The sequence below is a fragment of the Phyllobates terribilis genome, unplaced genomic scaffold, assembly GCF_046119375.1.
Source record: "Phyllobates terribilis strain yellow unplaced genomic scaffold, ASM4611937v1 Scaffold_29__1_contigs__length_15306474, whole genome shotgun sequence".
Lineage (NCBI taxonomy): Eukaryota > Metazoa > Chordata > Amphibia > Anura > Dendrobatidae > Phyllobates > Phyllobates terribilis.
The window spans coordinates 6,944,852-6,961,365 of NW_027362789.1; the positions used below are offsets into that span (position 1 = coordinate 6,944,852).

The 16,514-nt window shown below is 45.4% G+C and overlaps 1 pseudogene; it reads right to left on the reverse strand.

Annotated features, from left to right (window-relative positions):
- Nucleotides 1-10,411, reverse strand: part of LOC141178616 (uncharacterized) — an 89,389-nt pseudogene extending 78,978 nt beyond the window's left edge.
- Nucleotides 10,412-16,514: the final 6,103 nt, after the last annotated feature.

Here is a 16,514-nt window from a genome sequence, read left to right on the forward strand (position 1 = left end):
GTGCCAGCGTTTGTTTAAGCTACTTTGGCTGTGGGTGATAATTTGCAGGGAGACAGATGCTGGGCTGTCAGCTCTCCTCTTGTGACAAATGAGGGATAAGGGAGGGGTGAGAGGCAATGAGGGGTCTGGGAGAGAGACTTCTTAATATCTATGACAGGGGTGAAGAAAAGATTTTCAAATTTTCTATGACATTACTATTTTATTTATTTTGCCTGTTATACTCCTTGTCTAGTATAGAATTTATATCTTGTTAGGAGTGCCGTTCACTACAAAGTCTGTTTATAGGCTTCTACATTTTAAGTACGTTGTCATTTGGCTTTGTAGTTTACAGATCTGGGCAGAGTCAGCATCTTCTAATTTACGTATGTGGATCTTCCTGGTTGTAAGTTCTATAGAAAAGGGCTTTCAATACCCAAAGTCATTTGAACAAATTTGGGTGGAGGAGAATGCTGTGGTCTAGAGGCAAAATGGTGATCACATGATTGTGACACGGCCAGTCTACACAACCGAAAAAGCAGCCACAGCTTGTAGTCTGAGAAAAATCGGAGACGTCTCAACATTTCGTGGTTACTACTCACCTGGGTTGTAATATGTAGGAATCTCCTCTTTACACAACTCATCACCCATCACATATGTCTCTGTAGTATTAATATGGGTCAGATCTTCACCCTGAAACAAATATTGTAAAAGTCACAAACAGATGGAGAAGTCCCATCTATGTTCAGCTCTAATCCTGCCATCTCCACCGTTCTCATCACACAAGTATAAAACACATAATACTAGTGGATAAAACAAGACTGAACACAAGACCTTCACAGCCGTCTACACATCATAGGGGAGATCTCATGACACCTTCTCTCCATCTACCTGATGATCCTGAGGAACATTGGGATCTTCTTGTTTACAGTCCTTTGGAAGAAGAGGACGGTGACATCTGTCTGGTGTTGTCCTCTTACTGGATAGATCTGGAGGAAACACATACAGGGACTGAATTCATTCTTTACATACAGATAATTATAGGCCGTGTGTATTTAGTCCTGTCTATTACCTGGTGATGTGAGGGGCTGGGGAACCTCCATCATGATGTTCTTGTATAGATCTTTGTGTCCTTCTAAATACTCCCACTCCTCCATGGAGAAATAGACAGCAACATCCTGACACCTTATAGGAACCTGACACATACAATGATACCGTTATTCCCCCGATCCCTTCATAGCGTTACTGTATAATATCCCAGCATTCCCAGCAGTGTCACCTCTCCTGTCAGCAGCTCAATCATCTTGTAGGCGAGTTCTGGGATCTTCTGGTCATTGTTGTCCTCATGTATCAGGGGGTGAGGTGGAGGCCCCGTGATTGGGCTCAGGGGTCTTCCCCATCCCTCAGACACAGGGTCCTGACAGCGCTCACTAAAGGTCTTCTTCACTACTGTGTAATCCTGGGTATGGAGAGACACATTAATAAATCTCACTCCAGACATTTCCAGAGTCCTCACCTCTCCAGTTCTGTCCATCTGTTATTCCCATAGATAAGAATGATGTAATGTGACGTCATCAGAATCTCTCACCTCTCCAGTAAGCCGGAAGAGGATCTCTAGGGTGAGGTGTAATATCCTCTCCACCATCTCGTTTCTGTCCATAACTATCTTTGATGGGTAAATCAGGAAAATTCTCTTTTATAGTAGATCTTCACTGAGGGGATCTGATATTGTAGGGACCTGAATGAGAAGATGATGAGCCGATGTAACATCATAAAAATCCTGTGTAATAATACAATTACTGGAGATAATAAGGGAAACATATGAGGAGATATATTATTTTACCGTATCTAGTTTCCTTCTTTACATCTACTAATAAAAACTTTATATTTTAGGCCACAGACAACAAGCAGTTTCTTCCTCGGAGTCTGCAGCTGAATACCTTTCTCATAGACTCATCTTCCTTATTGCTAATTCTCATTTCATTTACCGACACTGGAATCGGCATTAGCAATACTGCAGGAGATATTCATTACACGTGACATGAGAAATAACTACTTCATGAGGAGGACGACATCTTCATCTTCTACTACGGCTCTAGAAACATATTTGGCCAGAGTCCATCACTGACTACATCTCCACCGGCCGTCTATATGAATGTTTCCCGTCTTCCCCGGGCTGTAATCTTCTGTCATGTTAGTTCTCATGTCTGATTCACACACAGATGTTTGAGGCTTTTATAAAAGCTTTTTTGTCTCCACAAACACTGCGGACATAAATTATTTGATACTGAACTCTCAATATACTGTGTACTATGGGGTTTATTTCTGGCCTTAGGCTTTCCTATATTACAAGAAAACCTCCAGAAAAAAAAGCAAATATTAAATTGTTTCAAAAGAAAATTGGCACCAACAATTCTTGCAAAAAGAAAAAAAACATGCAAAAAAATATAAAACACATTTTGCCATTTTCAACACGGTAAACATTGTTTAAAAAAAAAAAAAAAAAAAAAAAAAAAAATCGCTCTTTTGGGCACCAGAACATAGTTGTACACTGCAGGGATGGCACAGGTGGGGCTTCAACAAAACCCTGGCAGTTTACCCACTTGCTGCTATCATAAGCAAACATGGCATCTCAGAAGGCTTGACAGAGTCCGGCTCAATGACCCTCCTCTCCCAAGTACTGGATAGTATGGGGCTGTCTAGTTACCACGATACTGAAATGTTTAATAATGGTGTCTGGGCCTGCAATGTACGAAAGTCTATTAGGCCGGGCCAGAGACAGCGTCCAATATGTTACATTTTAACATCCCCCAAATACATTAGACTAAAGTTGCATGAAAGCACTGATTTTGGAGGGTTTGGTCAACTTTATAATCATATAATGTATTTGGGGGCCTCCTGACAGATGATGTCAGGGCAGAGAAGGATCTGGCATCCTCAATTTCAGAGGCTAATCATTTGTTTTTCCTGTAGATAATCCTCTGCTAGCGGCTTATCTCTGCATGTGTCACAACTGTCTAACAGCCGTGATACCTGCAGGCGCGGCGACATAGAATGAAACGAAGAGCACACCAAAATACTCAACGAGCACCCAAGCGGAGCTCGCCGAAAGGGTTAATGAAGCGTAATCGCTCTTCACTATTGGTAACATTTTGGGGTTCATAACATTTTTGATCACTTTCAGTATAAGGCTGGGATCACAATCTTGTGTTCCACATTCAGCACTTACGTCGGGATTTCCATGTAAATACCACAGAAATGTGATTCAGACAAAACCCCCAATGGAACCACCCACGATAATGAGGCAGATGGAGACACTTTGGGCTCCATTTGGCGTCTGCTCCAGTGGTCTCCATCTTTTTAGGCGTACACAGATCTATGGTCGCCCACACTTGTGCGCTAAAGAGACGCCTAAGACAACTGTTAAATATATGGTAGTTGTAAAAAAAGTTGGAACAAACAGTGAGACTGGGGACGTTTTGTCCTCTCCCCCCACTGCAACCGTTTGGTGTGGTTACGGCCCATTACTCTACCCTAGTCCCTACGGGAGGAAATATTGTGCTACGGTCGCAGTGACCCAATTGTTAAAGGTTCATTTTAGGATATATTTAGAGTAGTGTTGAGCGAGTATACTCGTTGCTCGAGATTTACGAGCATACTCGGGCGAGTACCTCTTATCATGTTCACGGAACAGGAAAAACGTACACACCGAGCACTCCGATGATAAGAGGTACTCGCCCGAGTATGCTCGTAAATCTCGAAGTGAGCCCTCAATAATATGCCTTCAAGAAACAGATGAAACAACACAAACCACCAAATTGTTAACCCCCTCCTGGATAGGATCAGGTTATCACTCAGTGTTCTCTAGATATTCTGGAGGGGTCAGTATCTTGTTTCATCACTCCACTCCCTTTCAATGTACTGATGAAGAGATAGACAAAGAGGGGAGATAAATATGCCTGTTTGGGAAGTTACTTAATACTCTGGTCATTATAACTACGATTCATGTCCCTCCACCATATACGGGATCGGTTCTCCAAAACGTCCTAATATTTGCTAGTAAATACCCCGGTTGCTCCTTAATGATTGTGGGAGACTTTAATAATACAGTACACTACATGATGGATAGACTCTCGGGGGGTGCATCAAGGGATGGGAAAATCCCATTCGGAAGAGTACTAGAAGAGGCGTCACTGATAGGCATATGGAAGGCAAGACATCCGAAGATAAAATATTATCATGTCACTCAGCCGTGCATGGTTCACTGTCATGTATAGATCTTATAATAAACAATGCCTCTGCTGCAGGGATGATTGGTAAAATTGAATATCTTCCCCGTGGGCTCTTGGATCAATCACCGCTTATGGTGGAACTAATTTTCTCTGGTAATGGCAGTTTGCCCAATCGTTCCTGGAGGTTTAATCCTTTTTGGCTGGGGGTCATACCACCTGACAATAATATCCCTAAATTAATAACAGAATTCTCGAGGTCAACAAGGGCACGGCCTCTGTACTGATGATCTGGGAGGCCCTAAGGGGGCTGTTGATCAAAGAGATTAATGGTGTTAAAGCACTTTCCAGAGCACTGGAGAAGTACCTAATGGTGGAGGTGCAAAGGGCAGAAACTTAGCATGTGCAGAACCCCTCCACTCTAACAAATAAAAACTTACAAGACTCTCCAGGTCAACTGAAACAACACTTAGGCTGTGTGCACACGATGCTTTTTTTAAGCTTTCCGCAGCGGCAAATACGCTGCAGAAACACTTAAAAAATGCATGGTAGAAGGCCAGCCATGTTCCCCAATGATAATGCGCATGTGCTATGCACATGCAGCTGAAATTTCCGCTGCGGATTATCATTGCGGAAAAAAAAGCAGCACTACCAATTATTTTGCGGAAGCACTGCGTTTTCACCGCCATTGACTTGCATTGAATCGCTTGGATTCCGCATCACTGCATCTGTGGATGTGGAATCCAAGCGATTCAATGTGTGGATGGTACCCGGGTGTGGGGGACAGGAGACTTTCCTCCGAACCCAGGTACCATAGAACCTGTAAAAAAAAGAATAAAAATATGTATCATATTTACCTTCTGATGGCCCCCGCTGCGCTTGTACTCCCTTGCCGGCAGATCGCGGTGGACTGAAGGACCTGCGCTGATGTCATAGTCATGTGACGGCAGGTCCTTCAGTGTAGTACACCGCGAGCTGCCAGCATGCCAGGACGGAGCGAAGCAATACTCCGGGGGACATCAGAAGGCAAGTATAGATTTATTTTTTTTTTTTAAACATTCTTTACGGTCACACTATATAAATCCATGCCGTTTGCATGGATTTATATAGTGTGACCAAGTTGACAAGCACTTTCCAAGTGATGCTAAAATTGCTTGGAAAGCGCTTGTCAACCCGCATGCGGAAATGCAAGTGAAGAACGCTTCACATCCGCATGTCCCTGGCAGGAAAAATGCATGTACAATCCGCATGCGTTTTTTCTGCCAGGGAGATGCAGAAACGCTCAGGAAAAAATCCTGAGCATTTCTGCATCGTGGGCACATAGTCTAAATCACAAAAGCGACTAATAAGAGGTTCTTTATGAAGCAGACACTTTATGAATAGGGGGAGGGAGCAGGGCACATGTTGGCTATGGTTGTTAAGACACAACAAAAATCATCATATATTGGGACTATCAAAGATTCGATGGGAGTAGAGCTCTGTTCTCCCCCGGATATACTTAGGGTGTTTAGAGATTTCTATGCTTCATTGTATGCCTCAAAAGGTACAACCCACGACGGAAGACCTAGAGGGCTTCCTTTCCCCTCTCTCCCTGCACGGACAAACACAGAATCCCAACTCTTAGACAAACCACTTTCACTTGGGGAATTAGAAGAAGCCTTGGGCTCCTTATCATATAATAAGGCACCAGGAGAGGATGGTATCACGGTAGAGGTTTACAAAAAGTATAGCAAATATATTCTTCCACAATTGATGGAGGTTTACAATGAGGCTTTACAGAGTGGGAGACTTCCACAGTCCATGAACGAGGCCATAATTGTAGTGATTCCAATCGCCCTATTTCATTACTTACAGTGGACATTAAGATACTGGCAAAGTTACTAGCCAATAGGCTTAAAGTCCATAATCCACCAAGACCAGGCAGGCTTTATGCCAAACATGTCAACAGCGATTAATATACGTAGACTGTACTTAAACCTTCAGCTTCCCAACAATTCTAGGTCTTTCCCTAATCAAAATAACAGCTACAGGGCTATAGCATCTTTGGATGCAGCCAAAGCCTTTGACAGTATAGAGTGGGCCTTTCTGTGGAGTACATTGTCACACATGAGATTTGGGAATACATTTATCTCCTGGATTAAGCTTCTTTATTCTGCCCCCCAAGCCAAAATTCAAGTTAACAGTCATAAATCAGATATGGGGCAAAAGGCAGGGATGCCCACTTTCTCCACTGTTGTTCGCCATTGCTATAGAGCCGTTGGCTGCAGCAATTCGCCTCTCCCCAAGGGTTCAGGGGTTCCCTTATGATGACCATCAAGAAAAAAATCGCATTACATGCAGACGATATACTTCTTTTTCAAGATAACTGTCCGGAATCATTGAGGGAAGTCATGGCAATTATTAACAACAACGGCTCTTTGTCAGGCCTCTCTATTAATTGGGGTAAATCAGCGCTTATGATGGTGGGAACTAAACTCTCAAATGAAGCAATGGAAGTGGGACATCTTAAAATTGTCCACTCATTTAAGTATCTTGGGATTAAAATAAGCGAGAATATGGAGAAGTATTTATCTCTAAATATTGACCCCCCCCAAAACAAAATTGCAGCTTGGTGTAAGTTGCCCCTGTCGGTGATAGGGAGAACCAATCTAATTAAGATCATCCTCATGCCACAGTTAATGTACCTGCTGCATAATGCATCAATATGGCTTCCTTTACAAGTTTTTTATAAAGTTAATAGAATTTTTAGAGACTTAATATGGAAAAAAAGGTGCCAAGGATAAAACTTGAGACCCTGCAGAGACCAAAGGGGGATGGAGCACTTGCGGTTCCTGACCCACTGGTGTATTATCTTTCCTCACAATTACAGCATTTGAGGGGGTGGGAGAGCCGGAACTCCCATCCTCATTGGCTAGAATTACGAGCTAGTTAGAGGAACAATCAGAGGGATTCATAAAATATGGTCTAAAGTTAAAAAGACAATGGGGATAGTGGGATACTCAAAATACTCACCCATATGGAATAATTCTAACTATCCAGAATTCGATAGCCTGGAGTTGTTTGGTCAATGGCAAAGACTGGTACTTTATAAGATCATACAATTAGTCAAGGATGGTAAGTTTAATTCTTTCCAGGAGTTCCAGAATTAGTTTGGGGTCTCCAGCAAGGGATTTTATAAATACCTGCAGTTGAGGCACGCCTTCATGACAAAAAATGGTCGGGAGCCTATTATTCAAAGTAGAGGAACAGCTTTCTTGGACACAGTGGTGGGGAAGGGGTCAACGAGAGGGGTAATCTCGCTCCATTATAAATGTCTAATGGAACAGGTCCTCAAAGAGCAAGGTAGTAATCTTAAAACTAAAGGGAAAAACCTGGGCCCAATAGAGGAAGACACATGGGAAGATATTGTAAAGTCCATACCACTAGTGTCGACAAGCAAGAGGCAAAAACTTTTGCAATACTATCTGATTCATAGAGTATATAATACCACTTTGCGCTTACACAATTTTGGTTACAAAAACGACTCAAACTGTTATAGGTGTGGTAATCCTGATGCAGACCTAAGTCACGTAATGTGAAACTACCCTAAACTTAGGGGATTCTGGAGAGAGATTCTAGATCTTGTGTCCAATGTGTTTGAATGTGAGATTCCCCATGATCCTATTGTGTGTCTATTAGGATATGTAAGTGGCTTACCAACTGAAGAGGCCCATCAGATAGCTATCCTCCGTCTACTATACCAGGCCAGGAAGCTGATAGCTTTGCACTGGAAAGACAATGAACCTCCAAACATAAAAGAATATATCCCTAAAATCAACAATATACTTAAGCTAGCAAAATTACAAGCGCAATGACTTGGTGTGGATGTATATAAACAGATCTAAACAATGATGCTGCTGAATAATTGATACAGTCGCTACCATACCCTATCCCATACCTAAACAAAGCGGATACTGCCTAGCTGCGGAGGTTAGCACCCACAACAATGGTGCCCCCGCTCACTGGTGGCTGTCTCTCCGAAGCTCTAGTTCATGCTGATATATATCAAAAAATACACTGATAAATTAAATAGGATCAGATATGTCTCCAGGTATATATAAAGGAAAGGGTATGGTACTCATCAGAGAATGGTTCAATAATCTGCCCCAACACGTTTCCCCAACAGATTCATTAGGAGGCTTGATACAGGGATGATAATTCATGATGTTCAGCATAGTGTGCCTAATAGCCAGGTGTCCATGTTTAAATAGCCCACTTCATCCAAAACCCCTCCCAGACTAGGAGACCCATTCCCATTCCTAAAGGTGAATTGTCATAGGATATACAGAATGGAGTCAGTCTACAGTAATGTACTGCGCCTACGCTACTTCTCATGAGCTAGAGGTCAGATAATGTCCATCCCCTAGTGTGCATGTCCGGAAGTGACGCGCTTTACACTGAAACGCCGGATAAACTGATTGCCGTCGCGCCACTCGTACCTGTGACTGCGCATGACCGTAGTTATGTGTTCCACGCCGCAGAGCATAATGGCCTATATGTGTCCGGACCATCATTCCTGTCAGTAAAATAACATACGATTAAAGGGTTTCAGTTTACCTGTGTGTTGTATCCTGTCACCTGATTACAGGGACATAATGGGGGCATTACACTGTGTGGGGGCATCATACATACTGCATAAGGGGCATAATGGGGGCATTACACTGTGGGGGCATCATGCACCCTGCATAAGGGGCATAATGGGGGCATCATACATCCTGCATAAGGGGCATAATGGGGGCATTACACTGTGTGGGGGCATCATACATCCTGCATAAAGGGCATAATGGGGGCATTACACTGTGTGGGGCATCATACATCCTGCATAAGGGGCATAATGGGGGCATTACACTGTGTGGGGGCATCATACATCCTGCATAAGGGGCATAATGGTGGCATTACACTGTGTGGGGGCATCATACATCCTGTATAAGGGGCATAATGGGGGCATTACACTGTGGGGCATCATACATACTGCATAAGGGGCATAATGGGGGCATTACACTGTGTGGGGCATCATACATCCTGCATAAGGGGCATAATGGGGGCATTACACTGTGTGGGGCATCATACATCCTGCATAAGGGGCATAATGGGGCATTACACTGTGGGGGCATCATACATCCTGCATAAGGGGCATAATGGGGGCATTACACTGTGTGGGGGGCATCATACATCCTGCATAAGGGGCATAATGGGGGCATTACACTGTGTGGGGGGCATCATACATCCTGCATAAGTGGCATAATGGGGGCATTACACTGTGTGGGGGGCATCATACATCCTGCATAAGTGGCATAATGGGGGCATTACACTGTGTGGGGGGCATCATACATCCTGCATAAGGGGCATAATGGGGGCATTACACTGTGTGGGGGGCATCATACATCCTGCATAAGGGGCATAATGGGGGCATTACACTGTGTGGGGGGCATCATACATCCTGCATAAGGGGCATAATGGGGGCATTACACTGTGGGGGGCATCATACATCCTGCATAAGGGGCATAATGGGGGCATTACACTGTGTGGGGGCATCATACATCCTGCATAAGGGGCATAATGGGGGCATTACACTGTATGGGGGCATCATACATACTGTATAAGGGGCATAATGGGGGCATTACACTGTGTGGGGGCATCATACATCCTGCATAAGGGGCATAATGGGGGCATTACACTGTATGGGGGCATCATACATACTGTATAAGGGGCATAATGGGGGCATTACACTGTATGGGGGCATCATACATCCTGCATAAGGGGCATAATGGGGGCATTACACTGTATGGGGGCATCATACATCCTGCATAAGGGGCATAATGGGGGCATTACACTGTGTGGGGGCATCATATATCCTGCATAAGGGACATAATGGGGGCATTACACTGTGGGGCCAGTAAAGGGGTCCTGTACTATGAGAACAATACGTTTCCCCCCTTCCTGTCTCCATAGTTGGGTCGTATGTATCTATTACAGGAAACAGAACAAAAACCTTATGATTCTTATAAAGGGGCAACACAAGACCCCAAAAGAGTCTCCGTGCTGAAGGGGTTAATGCCCCCTGCGCCCAGTAATGGGGGTCTCCACATACCTCCACCTGCAGAGCCGCCACCACATATATGGCTGCTCTGTGAGCACAGGAGCTGTGATGAGGTCACAGGAGGGGAGGAGTCAGGGGTCACATGATCAGGGGCCTCAGTGGATGCAGGACTCTGCTGTGCTGGTTGTCATGGTGCTGGATGAGCTGAAGTTTATGTGTGGGGTCAGGAGGGGTTTACAGTGTGGATGTAGCAGAGCCGCGTGTGTACGAGGTGTACGGAGCAGAGCCGTGTGTGTACGAGGTGTACGGAGCGGAGCCGCGCGTGTACGAGGTGTACGGAGCGGAGCCGCGCGTGTACGAGGTGTACGGAGCAGAGCCGCGCGTGTACGAGGCGTACGGAGCAGAGCCGCGCGTGTACGAGGCGTACGGAGCAGAGCCGCGCGTGTACGAGGTGTACGGAGCAGAGCCGCGTGTGTACGAGGCGTACGGAGCAGAGCCGCGTGTGTACGAGGCGTACGGAGCAGAGCCGCGCGTGTACGAGGCGTACGGAGCAGAGCCGCGCGTGTACGAGGCGTACGGAGCGGAGCCGGGCGTGTACGAGGCGTACGGAGCCGCGCGTGTACGAGGCGTACGGAGCGGAGCCGCGCGTGTACGAGGCGTACGGAGCGGAGCCGCGCGTGTACGAGGCGTACGGAGCGGAGCCGCGCGTGTAGAGGCGTACGTAGCGGAGCCTCGCGTGTACGAGGCGTACGGAGCGGAGCCGCGCGTGTACGAGGCGTACGGAGCGGAGCCGGGCGTGTACGAGGCGTGCGGAGCGGAGCCGGGCGTGTACGAGGCGTGCGGAGCGGAGCCGCGCGTGTACGAGGCGTACGGAGCAGAGCCGCGCGTGTACGAGGCGTACGGAGCAGAGCCGCGCGTGTACGAGGCGTACGGAGCAGAGCCGCGCGTGTACGAGGCGTACGGAGCGGAGCCGTGTGTACGAGATGTACGGAGCGGAGCCGCGCGTGTACGAGATGTACGGAGCAGAGCCGCGCGTGTACGAGATGTACGGAGCGGAGCCGCGCGTGTACGAGGTGTACGGAGCGGAGCCGCGCGTGTACGAGGTGTACGGAGCGGAGCCGCGTGTGTACGAGGTGTACGGAGCGGAGCCGCGTGTGTACGAGGTGTACGGAGCGGAGCCGTGTGTGTACGGAGCGGAGCCGGGTGTGTACGAGGTGTACGGAGCGGAGCCGTGTGTGTACGGAGCGGAGCCGCGTGTGTACGAGGTGTACGGAGCGGAGCCGCGTGTGTACGAGGTGTACGGAGCGGAGCCGCGTGTGTACGAGGTGTATGGAGCGGAGCCGCACGTGTACGGAGCAGAGCCGCGTGTGTGTATAGAGCCTTGTGTGTATGCTGTATACAGCTGTATACTCCCAGGTTCGGTCCCACCGCGGCTCTTTATCAGACTGTAGAAGAACTGACACTGGACACTCGGTAAAACTGCACTCGGATGTCTCTTGTTTCTCGCACAGATATTGATGACATAAGATGGAGTCAGACGAACCCTCCTACAAAACCTGATAACAAAGTCATTACTACAGGACTGGATGAGAAAGGGATTTATTCTACAAGAAACGCTGGGGCCACAAATGAGAGAATCCGGGCCCCGTGGCTGGATACTCCGGACCCCCAGCGTGTTAGGACCAGACGGGGTCTTTGTCCCTGGAGCTTCTCTGCTCGGTATAATGAGACTCTGATCTTGTTCTTATAAAGAGGGTTGGAGTAGAATAGAAGCTGCCTGAATATGAGGACCTTGTCTGATCTCTATGTCCTTGTGTACAGAGCTATGGAGATGGCGCTATTCTCTGTATAATAGATGTGATGTCGCTGGAGCCCTAATATTCCTGTACAGGGGTCTCTGTAGAGATAATCTTACCCCAGCATTATGGATTGGGAGAAGGGAAAAAGAGAATGGAGACATTTTATTGTAATTTCCCTGTAATAAAAACTGTAATAAAATATAACGGATTAATAAAAAGTGTTTTGTTTTCCCACCATTTTGTCTGTAGGAGGTAAAGAGCCGAGGCTGAAGACGCTTTGTCTACAAAAGGCCCCAGTCCCACTATCAGTATTCGGTCAGTATTTTTTCTCAGGAGTGGGTGATAAATGCAGAATTGGTGACTTGTTTCTATTATACCTTTTCTCTGATTGCTCCTCACATGGTTTTGGCTCCCACTCCTGAGAAAAAATACTGATAGTGGGACCGTGGCCTAAGAGGGAGGATTGGAAACTCCGAATGTCCTAGTCTATTTGGGGATTGGGAGTTAGGAAAAGGGGCAGGAGAACATTTTGGGTTTTGTTTTGGGGGCAAGAGATGCAATATTTGTCCATATAGTGAAAATATATGAATACAGTTCGGTCCAGAAATATTTGGACAGTGAATCTTCGTGATTTCAGCTCTGCAGGCCGCTAATCTGGATTTAATATGAAACAACTGAGATGTAATTGTAGTGGAGACTTTCAGGTTTAATTAAAAGGATTAAACAAAAATCTCCTGTGAAACGTTTAGAGATTACAACCATTTTTCTACGAAGTCTCCTCATTTCAGGGGCTGAAAAGTAATTGGAGAAATTAACTTTACCATAAATAAAATGCTCATTAATACTTTGTAGAGAATCCTTTGCAGCAATGACGGCCTGAAGTCTGGAAGCCATGGACGTCACCAAGCGCCGGGTTTCCTCCTTTGTGAGGCTTTGCCGCCTTTACTGCAGTGACTTCAGTTGTTGCTTGTTTGTGGGTCTTTCTGCCTTATGTTTTGTCTTCAGCCTGTGAAATGCAGCTCGATGGGGACGAGATCTGGTGACTGACGTGACCATTGCGCCATTACAGAATATTTCACTTCTTTACAGTAAATAACTCCAGGGTTGCTTTTGCACTATGTTTTGGGTCATTGTCCATCTGTATTGTGAAGAACTGATCATGTGACTGCTGTCCATGTGATCTTCTCCGCCCAGCCACATGACCGTGACTATAATGATGTGATCGTACATCACTTCCCGTTCTGCCACCACATTATTCATTATCATGTGATTTTTTTTTATGTGCCGATTACGTCAGCACTTCTAGTATTGGCGCGTCACCGGTGAGATGACTGCTTCCTCTCACGTGTTTGTCGCATCACATGAAAGCAGCACCATCAATCATGCGCACAGGCACCTTGTTTTCAGTGGGCGGGCCATCTGAAGATAGTGTCTGAAGTCACTACTGCTTCTTGGATGATGTTCCATTCATTTTGTATGTGCAGGAATCCACATGCGTTACAACTTTTTTGATTGGGTCCTACATGTAAATAGCCATGTTGTTCAGTCCACCATCTCCCCATGACGAAGCCAGGTGCAAAACGTGCGTCGGGTATGTTTTTCCCTTTTGACTGGTGAGGTTACTTTATGCCACTGTGCATTTCTTACACTTTAATATTAATATAATATAATGATGGTCTGTTTCACTTCCATGAGAGCTGTTTTCCGCATTATGGGTTCACAGCAAAGTTTCCAAATACAAATGCCACACCTGGAATCAGCTCCAGACCTTTTACCTGCTTAATTGATGATGGATTAATGAGGGAAGAGCCCATGCAGTCAATGAAAGAGCTTTTGAGATAATTGTCCAATTACTTTGGTCCCATGAAAAAGATACTGCTCCATATTAAAGAGCTGTAATTCCTAAACCCTTCAATTAGGATGTGAATACCCTCAAATTAAGGCTATGGCCCCACTATCAGTTTTTGGTCAGTATTCTTTCTCAAGAATGGGAGCCAAAACCAGGTCACATGACCGTGAATCGCCAATGGGTTGGCATGACAACCTGGGGTCTGCAGGAGACCCCTGCGGTTGTCATTGCCAGGATGCTATGAACGCCGCCTAGCGGTCGGCGCTTATAGCCAGTGAGCATTTCTGCTACACACAGGTGATCTGATGATCGCAGCTTCTACTCTCCCATAGAGACTATTGAAGGAAGTGAAAAGTAAAAAAAAATGTTTATAAAAATATTTAAAAAATATAAGTTTAAATCGCCCCCTTTCACCACATTCAAAACAATAACAAAAAAAATAAAATATACAGATATTTGGTGTCGCTGCATTTAGAATCATCCAATCTATCAATATATGGGCAGCTGACCAGTGCTCAACAGCCAGTGGCGGCTGCCCCATAGTTAGCCCGGCTCCCGAAGTAACAAAGAGGGGTGGAAAGGTAGGGTAGCACGGTGGCTCAGTGGTTAGGGTCCTGGGTTCAAATCCCACCAAGGACAACATCTGCAAGGAGTTTGTATGTTCTCCCCGTGTTTGTGTGGGTTTCCTCTGGGTTCTCCAGTTTCCTCCCACACTCCAAAAACATACTATAAAATAAGTAGAGGGGAGAGAGCGCAGATTGTAAGTGCAATATCAAGATTCAAATATATATTAAATAAGTGCTGGTTGCACTCACCTTTATGATGTCATAATAAACTTGTCAATAATTCCAAAATAACCATAAGAAAGAAAAATGAGCTGCACTCACCAGTCCTTAAAAGCAGTATCTTTATTCCCTGAGGATAAAAAGTCCGGCGAGCAGGGAGAGCGGGGAAGAAAAAAGCCGACAACAGCTGATTCACGTGAAGACGCGTCTACAGGTCTGTGTTACACACAAAACATCACATCACATCCTTTATATGCAAATACGCCATATGCACCACACAGTATACGGCGTACGCACCACACACACACTGTATACGGCGTACACACCATACACACACTGTATGCACCACACACACTGTATACGCCGTACGCAACACACACACACTGTATACACTGTATACGCTGTACGCACCACACACACACTATATACGCCGTACGCAACACACACACACTGTATACGCCGTATGCACCACACACAGTATACGGCGTACGCACCACACACACACTGTATACGCCGTACGCACCACACACACACTGTATACGCCGTACGCACCACACACACTGTATACGCCGTATGCACCACACACACACTATATACGCTGTACTTTAACCCCTTAAGGACCCTGGGATTTTCCGTTTTTGCATTTTCATTTTTTGCTCCCCTTGTTCCCAGAGCCATAGCGTTTTTATTTGTTGGTCAATATGGTCATGTGAGGGCTTATTTTTTGCGGGATGAGTTGTACTTTTGAACAAAATTACTGGTTTTACCATATCATGTACGGAAACCGGGAAAAATATTCCAAGTACGGTGAAATTGCAAAAAAAGTGCAATACCACAGATGTTTTTATTTTTTATTTTTTTTACCACGTTCACTGAATGCTAAAACTGACCTGCCATTATTATTCTCCAGGTCATTACGAGTTTGCAGATACCAAACATGTACAGGTTCTTTTTTATTTAAGTGGTGAAAAAAAAATCTAAAAGTTTGCTAAAAAAAATAAAATAAAATGGCGCCATTTTACAAGACCCGTAGCGTCTCCATTTTTCGGGATCTGGGACCGGGTTTATTTTTTGCACGCCGAGCTGAAGTTTTTATTGATACCATTTTGGGGTAGATCCGATGTTTTGATCACCCGTTATTGCATTTAATTGCAATGTTGCGGTGACAAAAAAAACGTAATTCTGGCGTTTGGAAATTTTTTTCTCGTTACGCCTTTTACCGATCGGATTAATTCTTTTTTTATATTGATAGATCGGGCGATTCTGAACACGGCAATACCAAATATGTGTATGTAGGTGGTATTTTTAGAATTTTATTTTGAATGGGACGAAAGGGGGGTGATTTAAACTTTTAGATATTTTCACATTTTTTTATATTTTTAAAAACTTTTTTTTTTTTTACACTTTTTGCTTGCTTCTATAGTCTCATTAGGAGGCTAGAAGCAGCAACTGTCCAATCACCTCTGCTACATAGAGGTGATGAGCAGATCAGCTCTATGTATCAGAAATGCTCCTGTGCTATGAGCGCCGACCACTAGGTGGCGCTCATAGCGTCAGTACATGACAATCACTGGGGTCTGCTGCAGACCCAGGGTTGTCATGCCCACCCATCAGTGACTCGCGATTACGTGACGGGGTCACCGATGGGCGGGATAAGTGACGCACATCCGGCGCGGCGCTGTTAAATGCCGCTGTCAGAGATTGATAGTGGCATTTAACATGTTAACAGTCGTGGGTGGATCGTGATTCCACCCGCGACTGTTGGGGTCACATGTCAGCTGTATAAATCAGCTGACA